The 16,679-nt window shown below is 48.6% G+C and overlaps 1 long non-coding RNA gene across 1 annotated transcript in view; it reads left to right on the top strand.

The window, feature by feature from the left end:
* The window catches only part of LOC118234883, a 42,352-nt gene extending 27,616 nt beyond the window's left edge, over nucleotides 1–14,736 (top strand). Inside the window, exons 2-3 of the long non-coding RNA XR_004766741.1 lie at nucleotides 11,606–11,672; nucleotides 13,074–14,736. This is a non-coding gene — a long non-coding RNA (uncharacterized LOC118234883). The remainder of the gene's footprint in view (nucleotides 1–11,605; nucleotides 11,673–13,073) is intronic.
* Nucleotides 14,737–16,679: the final 1,943 nt, after the last annotated feature.

The raw sequence follows: 16,679 nt of genomic DNA, 5'->3' as shown, positions 1-16,679 counted from the left end.
AGGACGATTTTAAAGATAAAGCAGAGGAAAGAGGTGGATGGAAGGGTTTTTTTATTTTTTCTGCAATGTTTTGTGTGTCTTTGTGTGTGTGTGTGTGTGGGGTGGCGGGGGGGGGATGTTTAATCAGCATTTATAATCCTCTCAGATTTATCAAGAACTCCACCGCCACTTAAACAGATTCCCCTCAGCCGAGTCAAGGCTTCTTCACTGCTCACCGCCGCGTATAGTAATCACAGGTTGTGTTAAATCAATTTCAGTGTTATAATTTGGGCTTTGAAACAGATGGGACGTGACACGGAGTTCAGGGATCAGACGGCAGAAGAAGGACAGAAGTAATCTGCAGAGTAATTAGCACATCGGCGGCTTCCCAATGCTCGTCCCTCGTCTTCAGTGGCACTGTGAGACCCCTCCGCCTGTCCCATCTGTGTCACGGGACAGGTGTTTCCTGCTTTAGCACCGTACACGCGCAGGTGGGGCCCTGCAGTGGGGGCTATGTGACCCTCCATCCTGTCCCACTTGCATCTGACTGTCATCGTGTCTCTGCAATAAACTCAATGAAATACGGACCACTGTGATGCCACCCATTGACTTTCCAGGGGCTTGGTGAAAAGATACAGTGACTTGGCAGTTTACACACAAACTGTCCCTTATTCGTTCGAAAAAAATATTAAAATCTTCTTTTTTTGTTAAATGCCCAATAAAAATATATTCACAAAAAAAAAATTAAAATCTTGTCACAATAACTTAACCAATTGGCACATGGGGAGACCTTAGACAATGAAAAAACGCCTATGGCGAATACATTTTCCTGAGGGAAAGAATGACTGACCTTGTACTTTGACCATATTGTTACCGTTAACTTTGAACATTGAATCGGGTGGCTGAATCACTTGTACTGGAGCCAACCGCACTGGCACTATTGAGCAACATCTCTCAACAAGACAAAGTGAGCTTCAACAACAAAGCCTGGATTTGGCCACTGGGTCTCTGCCTGTCTTCATTTGAGCACCTGAATGTGTTCCTATCAATGACTTAGACCTTCTTTTTGCTGGGCTGTCTGTCCAACTGCTGTCTTGTTTCATTGGCTGAACCGACTCTAGGAAGTCAACATATTCATCCTTAAAATAGTTGCTGATCAGACCTGGTGGGTAGACCTATGGGTTGTAGGTTATGTTGCAGAACCACAACAAGGTGAGTTTGGTGCATTACTAAATTAGGCTATGCAGTTGAACCCACTGTCGTCTAATATTTACTTACCAGATTCAGTTAAACAACTGTGTTGATCCTTCGTCATTTATTGGATATGAGCTCTCATGACTCACTACTGTAGCAGGAAACAGGGAGAGAGGAAGTGAATTCAAACAATGGTTCTAAGGGTGGGTGAGACCCTGCGACATATAGATCTGTCAAATATAGAATAGGTTTCAAAAACATGATGTATGGATGTGTGGGAGGCAAACATGTCTTCAGCTCTGAGTGATCATTTTCTTTCAGAATATTTCTCAACAATGAACAATGAATGTATATTTCCCACTTATTTCCTCATACCACTATATTTCTCACTTAAATTTGTAGTTTTTGGCTAAAAGTGATATTGACCGTTGTTTTAAAATATATTGTACATTTTATACATCATATCGAATTGTTTAAATTAAATATGGCCCGTATAGTATCTGTTTCCCCCTGCGCTGTTTGCATGAGTTTTTAATCAGTCCTGGAATGACTGCATGCTGGCTGCATGCTGTTGAGGAGAGAGCCTGGGGTCTCGCAGTAATGTCACATAGTCACTGAAGTCCATTAGTGCATCAGTCACCCAAAAACCTTCCCGTAACTCACTGTTCACCACGACAAACACGACCAGCCTGGTGACAAACAAAAAAAAACTTTCAGCTTCACATTGCCGAGGAAGTGGAGCAGTGTGCAGCAGGAAAGCATGTAATGTTGATAGTCAGACTACTCCGAGTCCTTTGGTCCACTCTGCTGAATGCTTGAGGAATGGTTTTAAACACAGGTGACAAATTAGTCCTTTTATTTGTTTTAGTAAGCTCATATACACGTAGTGGTACCCAGAGGCTTTTTTCAGGCATATGTTTTCAGTTATTTTATTCTGAAGTTTGAACACTCAGTAAAATTTCTTTGCGGCTTTTCGTTTTACCGTAATTATTTAAAGTTTCTGTTTGGGACAGTCCCCTGCCTATTTGGTAATGGATGATTATTAGTAGAAGCAGCTGTTAATTGGTATGAGCAGTAATTACATGAATGAAACCTTGCAGTATGTCCAATAGAATTGTTTGCACCTTGTGCGGGTCTGAGAATGTGCATTTCGAAGCCTGTCTGTGTGTGTTTGTTTGTGTGTGTGTGCTGCTGTGTTTGTGCGTGTGTGTTTGTGTGTGTTTATCTGATTCCCAGGCCCACTTTCAGCCTGAGAGCAGTCTCTGTCTTAAAACCAGAGAGAGCACTTACTGCCATCACTATCCTCCTGGACCTCTGATTTTGTTTAAAAGCATTTTGTATCTGCGGGGGAGAGGGTGTGTCTGTTTGGTCGGAGCAACAACTCTCTCTATTTGTGGCCAAATGGTTAAAGAGAAGCAAGCTATGGACTCAGAACAGCTGACCAAAATGAGTTTGAAGAAGCTGACGAAAATTAGACGAAAAAGTCCACGAAGATGCTGCTTCACAACAAGCCATAATGAGCCAAGTCACCCGAGCTGTGGCCCCCAGTCCCCCCCGCTGCCTGTCGCAACCCGCTGCCTCTCCTCTGGCCCTCCTGGACCATTTCACCCAGCACTCCCTGCACTAACGGGACAACGCCCACAAATCTCCCGGAGAGCAGTCGAACCCTGGCCGCTCTGCTGGCCTTCCTCTCCTGTGCCACAGCGGCTGGGTCGGCAACAGGGCACCGGGCGGGACGGAGCCGGGTTTTAACCCAGCTGCGGGTTTTCCATCGCCCCCCCCAAACCCCCCCCCCCCCCCCCCCCCCCGCGGACTCCTCGCCGGGGCGCGGGGGTCCGCGGAGGAGGTCCGGCGCGCGTGCGCGGGGACGGGGGCCAGGCTGGGGAGGGCCGGGCGCAGCTGCGGCGGGGCCCCTCTCTCCGCTCGGGGCATTACTGCTACTCTGCTACATTAGCAGAAAGGCCCGTGCCGCTTGGATGAGCCGCGCGCCGCGCAGGCTGCCAGCGCCGGGCCGGCACCGATCACGCTCATTTTCCCACAAGACGGGAGAGAGAGCCGGGGGGACGGGGCGCTGTGTTTGTGCGGGGAGAGGGCAAGAGGGGGCGGGGGGGGGGGGACCAAGCGGGCCTTTAAAAAGGGATCAGGAGGAGAGGGGGCCGATTGCATGTGGCCGCGTTTCTCTTTCTCTTCGTGCCTCCGCGATGACCGTTTCCCACAATTCCCCCCTGCATGCCGTCGTATTGAGACACACCTGCGCTGTTCAGAGCGCTGACAGGCAGGCGGGCACACAGAGCCGCCGTGTCGCTGGGGGGAGGGGGGGGGGGGCATTGTGAGCCCCGGAGAAGGAAGGGGGGGCTGGTGGCGAAACTCGGAGGAGATAAGGCCGGGCAGAAAAGCTGGAGAGAGCAGCGCTCTGTTCACACACAGCCCCTCCAGCAGAGAGACACCACAATGCGCTGGTGTTTTAAATGCAACCCTAATCCTAAACCCTAATGCAACCCTAAGCTTTAGACACTGGCATCACTGGCCTGTGTTAGTAACAACACACATTTGTGTTGCTTAACTGTGTGAAAGGTGCCCGTCATATCTCTGCAGCGTTACACTTCCATGTCAGTTTGGAGTGTTTTCGTTCTGAAGTAACTTTTTTCGAAGTTGCTTTGTGCTTACATGAATGTGTTGACTTGCGATCCTTTCAGGTGTGATTGGATGCTCTGTATGACAGTGAAACCTGCCTACCTGCATCTATGTGTAGTATAGCGCTATGATCAGTTACATACTACTCTTTACTCACTTGCAAGCCAGCCCCAACACACACACACACACACACACACACACGTGCGCGCACGCAAACCTGGATCATTGAGACCTTAAAAAAACGGAACGTGAAAAAGCATGTAAATCGCTCCAAATCACCTCAATTTTGTCATTAGGTGTGCGCGAGCGGGGCCGGGATTGGCTGGGCCGGCCATCCATATTCAACGGAGCTGGATGAGGCTGGGCGGCCTGCTGAGAAAATGGTGTCGTAATCAGGCTCTGCCTGCTAGTCCTGATCAGGCCTGCCATATCCTGGCCCCCTCTCCTTCTCCCCTGCCCCATAAGGAGATCTTAATGGGAGTATGCACTGAGCCCTTTCTTGTGTGCGTTGAATTGGGATGGGGAGGTTGGGGGGTGGGGGGGTGGGGGTGGGGGTGGGGGGGGAGGATGGAGGGTAGAGGTAGTTACGGGGGCTACTTTTTTGTTCCCACATTTGATTATTCAGGTTGGCTGAACTAAATTCTAAACCCATAAAAACTTCTTATCCCCTGTGGGGGGCATTTGCATACATTTTGCCGCCCCCACCCTTGTTCTTAGAGAGTGAGAGGGACGGCAGGGCGACCAGGCTGGCCTGGGCTTTACGATGTCACCATGGTGTGAAATATTGGCGAACAAGCTGGGGCTTTGAAACTCAAATTGCCAACTGACGCCCCCCCCCCCCCCCCCCCCCATACCCTCCTCAATTCCCAATCCCCGTCCCCTTCCAGCCCCTCCCTCTCACCTCCAGAGAGCACGGTCTGAGAAACAAACCCAGAGCACCCGCCGGAGCGATCAATCTCGCCCCGTCCGGGGGCGTGCACCCGCCCCCCCCCCCCCCCCCCCCCCTTGGCGGGGGCCATATGCACACGTTTTAATATGTTTGTTTCTGCCTGTACGCCTGGGTGAACTTTGCGTTGACACACCTGCGGAGAGCTCGACATGTGCCAGGGCTTGTTTTACTGGACGCCGGGACAGCGCGAGGAGCGCAGCCTGAATTTAAACACGGGTGGGTCCCGGCGTCGCCACCGCTGGCGGATACAAGGAGCGATACGAGTTTCCTCGTACGTTTTTTTTTTTTTTAAACAGATGGAATTCAACTGGTGTATGGGTGTATGTTAATGTATACAGGTGTGTGTGCCTATACGTGTGTGGGTAGATGTGTGTTAACAGGGTGGAGAGATGTGTGTCTGCTACGGTTGAGGGACCTGAGGAGAGCGATGGGGGACATCTCGGTTATTGACAGTGTAATGTGAGGAGGGGTATGATATCTGCAAATAGACATTTACCTGCCCTCATTGTTTGCGTCTCGGCCCGTTGCCGTGGGCACAGGGAGAGCCCTGTGTCAGATTCCAGACCACGTCACAGTTTGCATCGGCAGGCTTTGCCTGAAGCCGATTTGAACTTTGGGCCTTCGAACGTGAGTCTGCAGGTGCATTCTTCGACTTTTCGAAGCCAAAAGGAAGGCTTGTTTATACTCACGCTCATCATCAATTCTAGTACCTTGTAGAAAGTTAGACAGGTGTTTTTCAACAGACATTTAATTCCATTTCACCGGCTTGTGCGGTTTGTCTGGGGTATTCCTATTGCATTGAAAGAAATTCTCGTCTAAAGCAATCAGCACAAGGCAAATGGTTGCCAGATGCATATTTGGCCAAAGTCAAATTCCTTGAATCTCAGACTGAGCAGTTCATCAAAGGGAGAACAGACCTTTCAATTGTTCGAACCCAACATTTTGTCAAATGTTGTGGATTAAAGTTTCAAACAGAAAAAAAAAAAAACTTATGTCAGGTCTTAAAATTCCAAGTGGGATGTGTGTCCAGCGGCGTAAACGAAAGTCATCTGATGAAAGGAACACACATGCAGCTCTGCCCAGTGATGATAAAAATGAAAGGGGGGAGGGACTGTATTACAGCAATGCTTATGTGCATGTAAGTACTTGTGCTTTAGATGAATATACATATACAACTGCAGAAATTACACAAACTCACACACACATACACACCACACACAAACATATATGTATACAAACACACACGCACCACACAAGTACTTTTTTATAGTGTAGTAGCATGATGCGCTGGGGGCTTGGAGAGGGGAGTTTGGTATTTGGTCGCAGGGGGTTGCTGTCCCCCCACCCCCCCGGCCTTGCTCCACCAGCGCTCAGGCAGAGTGCGGAGTCAGGAGGCAGAGCACTGAGTGGCCATTGTGCATGCTAACCAAAGCGGAAAGTGCGGGTGACAAAAGGGGGAGGAGTGGACTCCGGGCACACAAAGACAAGGGGAGGGGAGAGTGCCGGGGCAGGGGGAGGAGGGGTTGAGGGGGTGTGGGTGGGGGGGAAGTGGGCGCAGGTTCCGCTCAGCTCTAAATAGACCCACTCACCCCCGAAACCCCATTCACCCAAAGCCCCCATTCCCGGGCAGCCTCCAGTGCGATGGGGTGCACGCACTCTTACCCACTTGTTACTGGGAGGTGTGGAGATGAAGGGAACTTAATAAATAGCTGTTAAAAGTTCACAGTGATTTTGGCTTTCTGACCGATAATATTTGCGCATTGTTGTGCTTCCGTTTCCAAAGAGTTATTCCTCATTTGATCCACGTTATAGTTATCAGAAGATTGTTCGGGAGGCCAACAAAAAATCACACCTTGTAAGGGGTTTTATAATGCCTCCTTGCCAAAAACCGATTGTGTGGAAGTCCGTACCACCCACCACCCTCCTCGCATACACACAAGTACACACTCACACACATGCGCACACACACACACACACACACGCACGCGCACACAAACACACATTTCCCCCTCTTAGCCTGACTGCCACACTAGACTGAGCTGAAGGGAGGAGGTAAGGAGCGGCTCTGGGCCTCTGGCTGGCCCGTAGCTCCCTTCCGCCGCGCGGCAGAGCTCATTGTCATGGAGATGCCCGTCAGGTCGCGGCCATCGAAGCGCTCGGCCCGCGAATGTGGGCAGATGATGCCCCGCGGCTACGACGGCCGCGGCCAGCCCGTGACTCCCAGCGCCGACGGCTTTGAAAGGGCCTCCTGCTCGCCGCACCTCCTTTCGACCCCTCCGAGATCCAGGGTAAACTTTGCAGATCAAAGGGGGCCTCTCTCCATATCGGTGCCACTCCCCTGCCCAGCTGAGCAGAAGGGAGAGGGGTCCTTCACACGACCCCTGTGACTCTGCTCTACTCGCAAACACACACTGCGGCCAGTGGTTTTGTTTTTCTCTGCGGTCAATACCGGCTAGGAAGTGACCTTGCAGGGGGGCTGCTTTCGACTCGCATGCGATTTTATTTGATTTGGTTTGACTGGTTGTTTTTGTGCGAAGGCTACCAACATCATACATACATAAAATGCAAGACAATTGTGCCGGAGAGGAAAGACACCCTGGGGGGCTTATTAGAATCCTCCCCAAAATTATAATATGCGCACATTGCACACGAAGTAAACAAAACCACAAAACAGCAAAGAGACAAAATAAAACAAGCACAAAAATCTGTGGCAAATTTAACTTCATGCATAGGAAAAATCACAGATGTAATAGAAAATGCACGTGAAGTAATTTCAGAAGTATATGTGGGTGTGTGAGTGTGCAAGTGTGCGTGTGTGTGTGGGCATTGCTCAGTGAGAATGCAAGGGTGCAGTCATGGGCGAGTAGGCTAAAACTGAGGAGGAGGAGTGGAGCAAGAGAGAGAGTGAGGGGGACAGAGACAAAGAGTGAAAGAAAGACAACACATGGCATGTTCAGATAAACATATAAGGATGGACCTTAACTTGTGTTTAAACTTTGAAAGAGGTGTAGCTGTTTGTAAACTGGTCTTATACTCATTCCATAACTCTGCTCCTCTGTACCAAATTGAAAGCTGGCAATAAGAGGCGTGAAAGAGAGGGAGACGAAAATTACTGGCATGTCTAGTGCTATACGCGTGAACTTGAGTATTAAGGCAGAATAGATCTTGGCAAGGTTTAGGAAGGGATTCTGGGTGTTGTAAATATTTATAGATGAAAGAGCATGTTACATGAATGTTTATACCAAAAATAGACAGCGTGTTCAGTTTAGCAAAAAGTGGGGATGATGGCTCATCATGTGAGTGAGTAATTAGTCTCGCAATTTATTTCTCCAAGATGAAGATTGTGTGAAGAGAGGTGGGGTATGTGGCGGCCCATGCAATTTCACTGTATAGAAGAGGTAAATGAGACTGTGGAGTTTAGAGACAGGACTGGCGCACCAATGGATGGATTTTATGGATGATACCAAGCGATTTTGTCACTTTTCATCAGTTAAGATGCCAAGGAATTTGGCTGACTGGCCCTGTGAGATTTGATAACCATCAATAAATAATTTAGCAATTGATCTACAATTGGAGATGAATTAGCAGGGGAGTAAGTTCTGAAGGATGGGCAGGCTAGTTCCAGAACCAACTGGCGAGCTCAATTAAGGCTCAGTCGCCAGGATAGCTTGGGGGCCGAAGTTTAACGGTTGCCGTGTTTGTCAGCGTCAGCTTGCCGTGGCCCAGTGCCCATACACACATGCTTATGTTTACATAAAGAAATGTGCCTCCTGTCGGAAGCAATGTGTTTTTCCCCCGGCTGCAAAACTTGGTAGTCGCCCAACCTCACCGTGACACGTGGAGGTGCACTTATTTCGACGTCACGAAAAAGGTGATGTCACCGACGTCACAATCTGGGTACGGGTCCGAACTCTTCGTCTTCGGCCATGTTGGTTGCGGGTGCGTCGCAGACACGGTGTTAACAGGGGTGTTAAGCGTGTTAAGTGTGTGGTTTGCTGTCAGAAAGATAAACAATGTGGCGCATAAGCGAGTGTGAGCGTCGCTGTGGTCCTAAAAATTGAATGCGTGTTTACACTTTCCTGCCATAGCAGCATCTGAGCCATACCTCAGAACGCAATTCGTTTTATAGGCTTGTGGTTTGAAGGCCTGTTGTTTGTTCTTCTATTTACTTTACTGCCTGGGTAAATATGGCAGGCACAGACATCGTTTTCTGGGTGAAGCTCAAAGTAATACCTCTTATTAGCCCTCAGTCTCCTGTTCAAGAAGGTTTGAACTGAAGAGGGCCTGTGTTATTGAAATTCATACGGAAATCGATTGTCTTACACTGGAGGGTAATAGCTTGGATGAGATGAAACACAATCTAAGTGTTTCTAAAAAGGCTAAAGAGGTTCAAACAAAGCTGGAGTAATCACAAATGTAAATACATTTCTCCAATTGATGAACACCTGTTACATTTCGGAGTATTGCAGGGCAGTAAGGCACATTCCTAGAACAGGAGCAACAGGCACATTCCCAGAACCGAACAGGAGCAAGGGCTGACATCACAGTTGTGTGGTATTGGATGTATGTACTGTAGGCTTCTTTAATAGTGATTGTGCCAGCCCACATCACCGTCAGCAAGAAGGTACAGAAGGTCCTTCTATAATCAATTTAAGTTAACCCAACAAACCAACAATTGTTATTGTAAATAAGAGTAAATACTCCTGTACAGCTAACCGATCTTTACTCAGCTCTTATTATAACATTATTGTCCCAAAAGGAAAGAGCAAAGGGACATCTTATTGGGTGGAATTTGAATGGCATTCTAATGCGGGTCTGGGGAAGTCAGGCTTAAGTTGTACAGAGCCTAAGGTGGAAAGATGAGCCTGTTAGTTGCAGAGCCCCTCCCCCCCACTCCCCCCCCAGGTAACAGATCAGGACTGCTGCACTTCTCTCCCCCAGGGGCACCATTACTGGTGGCCGGCGGTAATCAGGACACGTTCCCGCCGCCCTCTTCCCTCCACCTGGCCTGCAGCCGGCTCGCTGCTTCTTCATTTGTGTAATTGGATAACCTGGGACCAATCTGGCTCAGGCCCGTTCTCCCGCCGCCACGCAGAGCCGCTCGCGGCTCGACCCGCAATCAACGCGCTAGCCCGGCGGAGGCAGGGCGCGGCGCGTGTGTGATTGTGTGTGTGTGTGTGTGTGTGTGTGTGTGTGTGTGTGAGTGTGTGTGTGTGTGTGTGTGAGTGTGTGTGTGTGTGTGTGTGTGTGTGTGTGTGTGTCGGGGGACCGGGGTTACAGAGACAGAGGGTCCCCGTGCGCGAGCTTTCCGATCACACGACCGAGCTCCTGTGTGAGTAAATGGGCGAGAGTGGGTGGGAGCAGCTAATGATTGAGAGAGGGCGAATGAACGTGCGAAAGTGAAGAAGCCTGTGGGCCCAGTCCTGCCCTCTCTCTCTCTACGCCCCTGCTGCCCCTCTTACCCCCCCCCTCCCCCTCTCCCCCCTCTCCCCCGCTCCCCTCTGTCCCTGGCTGGGCTCTGCATGGAGACCACCATTGTCTAAACCCCAGTGGAATTTTGATGACATCACCGCTCAGCGCTGACCTGTCGCAGGGGCCCCCGTCTGGCCAAAGCCGACCTGCCCCAGAGGGAACTGAGGGCACTGCAAAAATGTGCTGTTTGTGCAGACTGGCCGTTTCTCAGTACCCCCGCAATGTGCGGCTGTGTTTGGCACGTGCTCCTGCTCAGCTCCCTGTACATGGCCGGCTCCACTGTAGTGTAATGTTTGGAATGGGTTACTGGCTGCCAGGGCAGCAGAGCACAGGAGCACTGATGTAAGCATATCTGGGTGTGGGCAAAGGCAGTTTTAGCAGAGGCTCGTCAGGTGCTAGCATTAGCGGCAATTAGCAAGTCTTCCATTCATTGCGAATGGCTGTGCTTTGGGTTATGGGTAATTTTGCTACAAAGGACTGCTCAGCATGTTACCGACTGAAAAAAAAAAATGTAAGTCAATTGAAACTTCATCAAGGGCGCTACTTAAACCCTGATAATGATTATAAATGTCTTATTCCAGTTTTTTTTTTGTCTTTAAAATTTCTTTTCATTTTTCATTTCATTTTAGGACCTGAGCTGTATTTTAGGCCTTGAGCCGCAAAGTGCAACAGATGCCATAAAATGCTAAGCTAGCGCTACTGAATGACATTTCACCATTATCCATTGTATCTGCTTGTGCTGACACATCTCTAATCAAACAATCTCTGGTGTGGGCGATGGGCTAGGGCAAAACTATGGATGTTGCACATTGCAGGAGTCTTATATAAAACTATTATGTCAGTATTATGTTAGAAAAGTTAAAGGTGATTTTATATAAGAAAAGTCAACATGACCCACGACCCCTGCTTTCCCTGGCCTTCACCCTGTCTCAGAAGACCTGCTTCATTTCAGGATTTTCACTTCTGTTTTTATTGTTCAATTAGCTCAGTAATGTACATGTCCAATTTAGTGAATCAGAGTTGCTGCATAGAGTTGCTGTTTAGAAAACTAAACAAATACCAGAGTTGTCCAGAACCAGAGTTGGCCACCCAGATTTTTTTATTTTTATTTAACGTTCCTTTAACTGGATAATCCCATTGCAACACAGAAACCTCTTTATCCGGTGAGAACCGATATATTTTAAATTCCGTCGTCACTTTTGAGCTCCAATGGAAGCTCCACGTGCATCATGCGTAACAGTCAAATAATGTTTTAGTGCGGCCTTTTGTCCATGACACAGCCTGAGCAGAGCTCTCTGTCACTCTCACGATTCCGTATCCTCAGCCATACTGTACCATCTCTCTCTCTCTCTCTCTCTCTCTCGCTCTCTCTTTCAGCTATAACAACCTACACCGGGCAAACCTGACTTTCAGGTCTCTCCCACAGACGGAGACAGGGGAGCAGGTGAGAGGGTGTGTGAGAGAGAGAGGCCCAGAGTTCCTCTGGGCTTTGGTTACTGGGTGGGGTGGAATAGCGCTCAGGTAAACCAACCATTACTCCCACAACACACCCCCCCCCCCCCACCCCCCCCCCCCCCACTTCACTTCTCTCCCTCACACCTGTCTTTTCCAATCCTCCATCATTCTGTCCTTTTTTTTGGAACAGCCTCTGGCCCCGATTTAGTAGAGCTTTAATGCTTCTTTCATTCCTCATACAACTTTACGATGTCATGAAACTTTAAAATGGAAAGATATGTTATAAATCTTAGTAGCTAGTGTCTTTGCTTAGCCATTTAACCATGTATTCAAGTTTATAATGAAAATTAGATTTTTTTATTTGAGAGGTTATACCATTATTAATATGTTAGCAACTGCACATACAGCCTCTAAGCAACTCAATAGCATTCATTTTTGGACATTCTGAAGAAAGTTTGTAGCAGAACCTTGGGTGGTTCTTCCTCATCCATCGATTTCCATTCACTCTGATGGACCAGTTTGATCTGCAACATGACAACTGTGGAGAGATTTCATTGTCATACTATTTTGACTAGTCAAAATAAAATAAACTTTTTGGGGAAACTATATCTTTGGATAAAATTTAATCATGATTAGAAATCTCACACACACATACACCATACACACACACGCACACGCTCACATACACAGACAGACAGACAGACAGACAGACACACACACTTGCACTTGCACACACGCACATACACACAGTCGCACACACGCATTCACACGCACACAGTCACACACACGCACATACACACGCACAGACACACACCCAGAAGGAGTTGTTGGGTGTGTGTTGTTTCCTGTACTCACGGCAGGCTGAGGCTTGACTGACGTGCTAACGCCACTGCCAGAACATCTCCTCCACCCCACCCTCCAGACATGGATTCCCTTTCACTCATACTCACTTAATCTCTGCTTCTCTCTTTTTCCTCCCCTTCTAACTCTCTCTCCACACACACACACACACACACACACACACACAGACATACACATGCACACACACACACACACACACACACACACACATGCACACACACATGCACATGCACACACGCATGCATGCACAGACTCAAACGCACACACAAATGCACACCCCCACGCACACACACCCCACACGCTCACACACACATACTCATGCACGCACATCTACACGGACACAAACACACACACACACACAAGCAAGCGTACGCACACGCACACTTGCTCACCCACTCTCAAACATGCTGTGCCAGCCAAAGTCTGCTGTCGCTCAGGTCAAATGCGCATACGCGTGCGCACGCAGCCGCACTCCTTCTGAAAAACACACCATAAATAGGTTAACGTACTCTTCTCCTCTTACACCCAGATGCAACCACCCACGGACCAGCCCGCAGACACACAGCATGCTTCACCACAGCCTGGCAAAGCGCTCGAACGGTGCCATCATGAGCAGTGGCTCCAGGCACCTCCGTGGGAAGGAGAAGACTGTAATATTGCGTCACAAACAGTAGAGCTGGACCCTTGACACGCAGACCTTTCATCGTCTCATTTGAAGGCTGTTCGTGTCACCACCTGCATGTTCAGAAGCACAGAATGTCACGATTACCACACGAAGTGTCAGGATAATTGCATGTTACATACCTGCCCAGGGTGTAATCCCAACCTACGAACATGAAGGCTTGTAGTGAGTTTGTTTGGCGCCACTAAGCATGAGAAATCCCCAATAATTTGTCTCCTATTGTGAAACCCCGTGTGCAGCCCTAAAAATAGTCGCACCGAAACAAAGGTGAGTCGAAAGTGTCCCCGGCTGAGCCCAGACAGAGGAGAGTTGGGTAAAGCAGGGGTTTTTTACACGCTTTTCCAGAAGAATAAAAACAACAGAAAGGAGGAAAAAAAAAAACTTCCTTTACCCCCTGGCTCTACACCCCCTGTTGAACCAGTGAATCAAATGTGATGTGACTTTAAACTGCTGTGTCATGAAGATGTGGCTGACGCCTCACTGGATTCAAACGACTTCCTCCAGGAACCTCTGAATCAGGCCCGCTCGTGAGTCCCTTCTGTGGTCCTTCTGTTCAGCTGCTCGGAACTCAACGTCAGCCTCACGGCACCATTTGACTGTGGCACTTTGCCCCTGGAGCTCAGGAATACTAAACTGTTCTTGACCACACATACGTGCTGGCCGTGCGAACATGACAAGCATACACACACACACACACACACACACACACACACATGCAATGAAACACCTAAACAAACACACTAAACAAATACTTGGACACTAACAGACATACATATACAAATACTTACGCATTCCCTCTCACACAGAGCCATGCACAGAACCAAACTTAAGCTTGTGTCATACACAAGCCACCTGGCTTCTGTGTTAGTGGTGGGGGAGGAGAAGGGGGTACTGGGGTCCCAGGGCCATCTCGCGGTTAAAGCCTTCCTCCCCTCTAATCTCTATAGACTCTCGTAGGGGAATTTAGGACACATCAGGAGAGGGCTTTGTACCCTTGTGGTTGTGGTTGAGTAGATGACCAATCCACGCTCTAAGGAACGCTGAAACAGGTGATGTCTGCATGTCAACAGGTGGACTGTGGTGACTGGTCGGTCTCTGTGTAACTGCTTGAAATAAAAATAAAATTGTTTGCATATATATTTTCAGGAACTCTGGCTATATGTTGTTTATTAAATTATTGAGTCTTTCCATGAGCTCTAACTGCTCATTCTCTCTTTCTGTACAAAAGCTTTCCCCTTCTCCACCTTTCTCTTTTAACATTTCCTTTAGGCATCAGAGTTTTAGATTTTAAAACCAGGCAGTTCAATGGGTAGGTGTACTCTGCTAGACAAACAAGAGCTGCTCTCTAGCTCCTACCTGTGGAATGTAATGGAGTTGCACACACAAAGTTGATCCCGGTCATACTGCTATGTTTATGATCTGGAGACCCGGCGCATTGGACACTGAGTAAAAAACAAGTGATATAGAGGATGTGGCCATATCGCACTCCTCTGGGCATACTGAGAAAACCAGTCACTCCCTACATTCTGTTACAGCCTAGGATTTCTCCTTCCATAATTCAGTTCAAACGAAAGTAAATTCCTCTGATAGCACAGCAGAATATCAGGTCTGCAGGGAGAATTCGCTTAACTTTCAACAGGGTCAGTGTAAAAAAAAAAAACGCTAATGTCTGAACTCATTATGTTCTTCTGTTAATAAATGCCAGAACTCTGCTCCCAGTTGTTTCTTATGTTGTCTGTTATGTTTGTCATCCATACCTGTGATACGTGAAAAAAAAAAACGATAATCAGCAGTACGCTGAAAGGAGAGCATCGGTGCCATTGTTCAGAGGGGAACTCAGATAGGCGAACTGAGCGTCATCCCCTTTGATGACGGCGTTTATTGATAAGTGGGTAATTATCCGTAAGCGATATCGGTGCCCAGCCGTTAATCTCCCCCGCGGAGCCGCGGCGCGGATCGCGTTCCTCAAAGTCAGAGTGTGAACTGGACACCTTCCCTCGGCTGGCTCGACTAGACGTCACCTGCACCGGTCACGCTTACCGGTAGGGCTGTAAAAAAACCTCGCAGTCTTAACTAAAATTAAAGGCCCCAATGTCAGAGAGGAAGCATGTTTATCTTTACCTAATGTACTAATATCATATGCGTAGCGTGCGTATGCATGCAGAAAAGGAGGAGAACATTTGGTGGTTTTCACAATTGTATCAATATGTGTAGCGCTGAGTGCTGTAACTGCTTTCCATAGACTGAACGGACGCATCTTCTGCAGTGCTTGAAAGACAGGTAGGTATTCCCAAGCATACGGTACAAGGCTCCGTATTGGCATTCCAAGGAAAGTGGTGAGTTGGTGTGGGCCCTCTGCCCATGCGCGTGCACGTACTTGTGTGTTCTGCACCTTCACACGTATCAGTGTGACAGGAAGTCGTGTGAGTGACCTCTATCTCTCTCTGTCCCGTTTGCCCCTCCCTGAGATGTTGTTTTTCCCGGGTCCCCTCAGCCCGGTTTCGGGGTTCTCCTTCATCGCCCGGTCTTTCCCAGAAGGGGTCTCACAGCCACTCCTGCACTTCCCGCAGAGGAGCGCAGGTCCGTCCCTGAGAACCATTCCTCTGGCGCGGGGAACGAGGACAATGGCTGACCCAGAGAGTTTTAGTGTCGCGGCGTCGCTGTAACTCAGTAGCTTACTTTTTCTTTTTTTTTAATTCTTTTTTTTGTTTCCCGCACTGCGAACCGGGACCCTGCGAACGAGCGGCGAGCGGCGCCGGGGCCGGAATATTCGGTTACGGATGCGTTTCCATCCGATTGTCAGCGGCGGGCGAGGGGCGGTAAACGATATCGCTTTGGGTGTCGTATTAATGCCATGCGCTCGCACAACAAACACAGACCACTTCCTTCCCGCTCCCATTAGAGCCACGCCCGCGGAGAGCGTGTAATTCTAGAACGGGATTCACAGGAGCCCTGTGGAAGAGGTGGGAAAAACAACAGGTTATTTGGGCTTATGTTTTTTTTTCTATCTGTATCATCAGGGTGAGGGGGCCGGGGTACATATCTTGGGTTAGAATTGATTTTAGGTGCATTTGAATATCTTCGTTAGTTATGGATCCATATCGCAGAGTCTCCCTGTAGCCAATGACTACCTCTTTGACTAGCGGTCTTGCGTTTGGGGTCTTGAAAAGGTTGGTGATATCTGCTGATATAATGGGAAAGATAAAAATCTATTGTGCTGCGCATTATGAATTAGCGCCCGATCGTGGGCACATGGGCAGAAAAAGAGAGTGTGTGTGTGTGTGTGTGTGTGTGTGAGAGAGAGAGAGAGAGAGAGAGAGAGGGAGAGAGAATATGAAGAGCTGCTGCTGGAATCCACAGTGTTGTGAGAGCGTCATACCTTTCAGCTTCATTAAACCAATTTCACGCTGTGCTGAGCTAAGAGAGGAAGCGCTGAATCTCAGCCACGGCAAC

The sequence above is a fragment of the Anguilla anguilla genome, chromosome 9 (assembly GCF_013347855.1).
Source record: "Anguilla anguilla isolate fAngAng1 chromosome 9, fAngAng1.pri, whole genome shotgun sequence".
NCBI lineage: Eukaryota > Metazoa > Chordata > Actinopteri > Anguilliformes > Anguillidae > Anguilla > Anguilla anguilla.
Note: the sequence above shows the minus strand (reverse complement) of the source record. Positions and strands in the feature narration are given on the sequence as shown.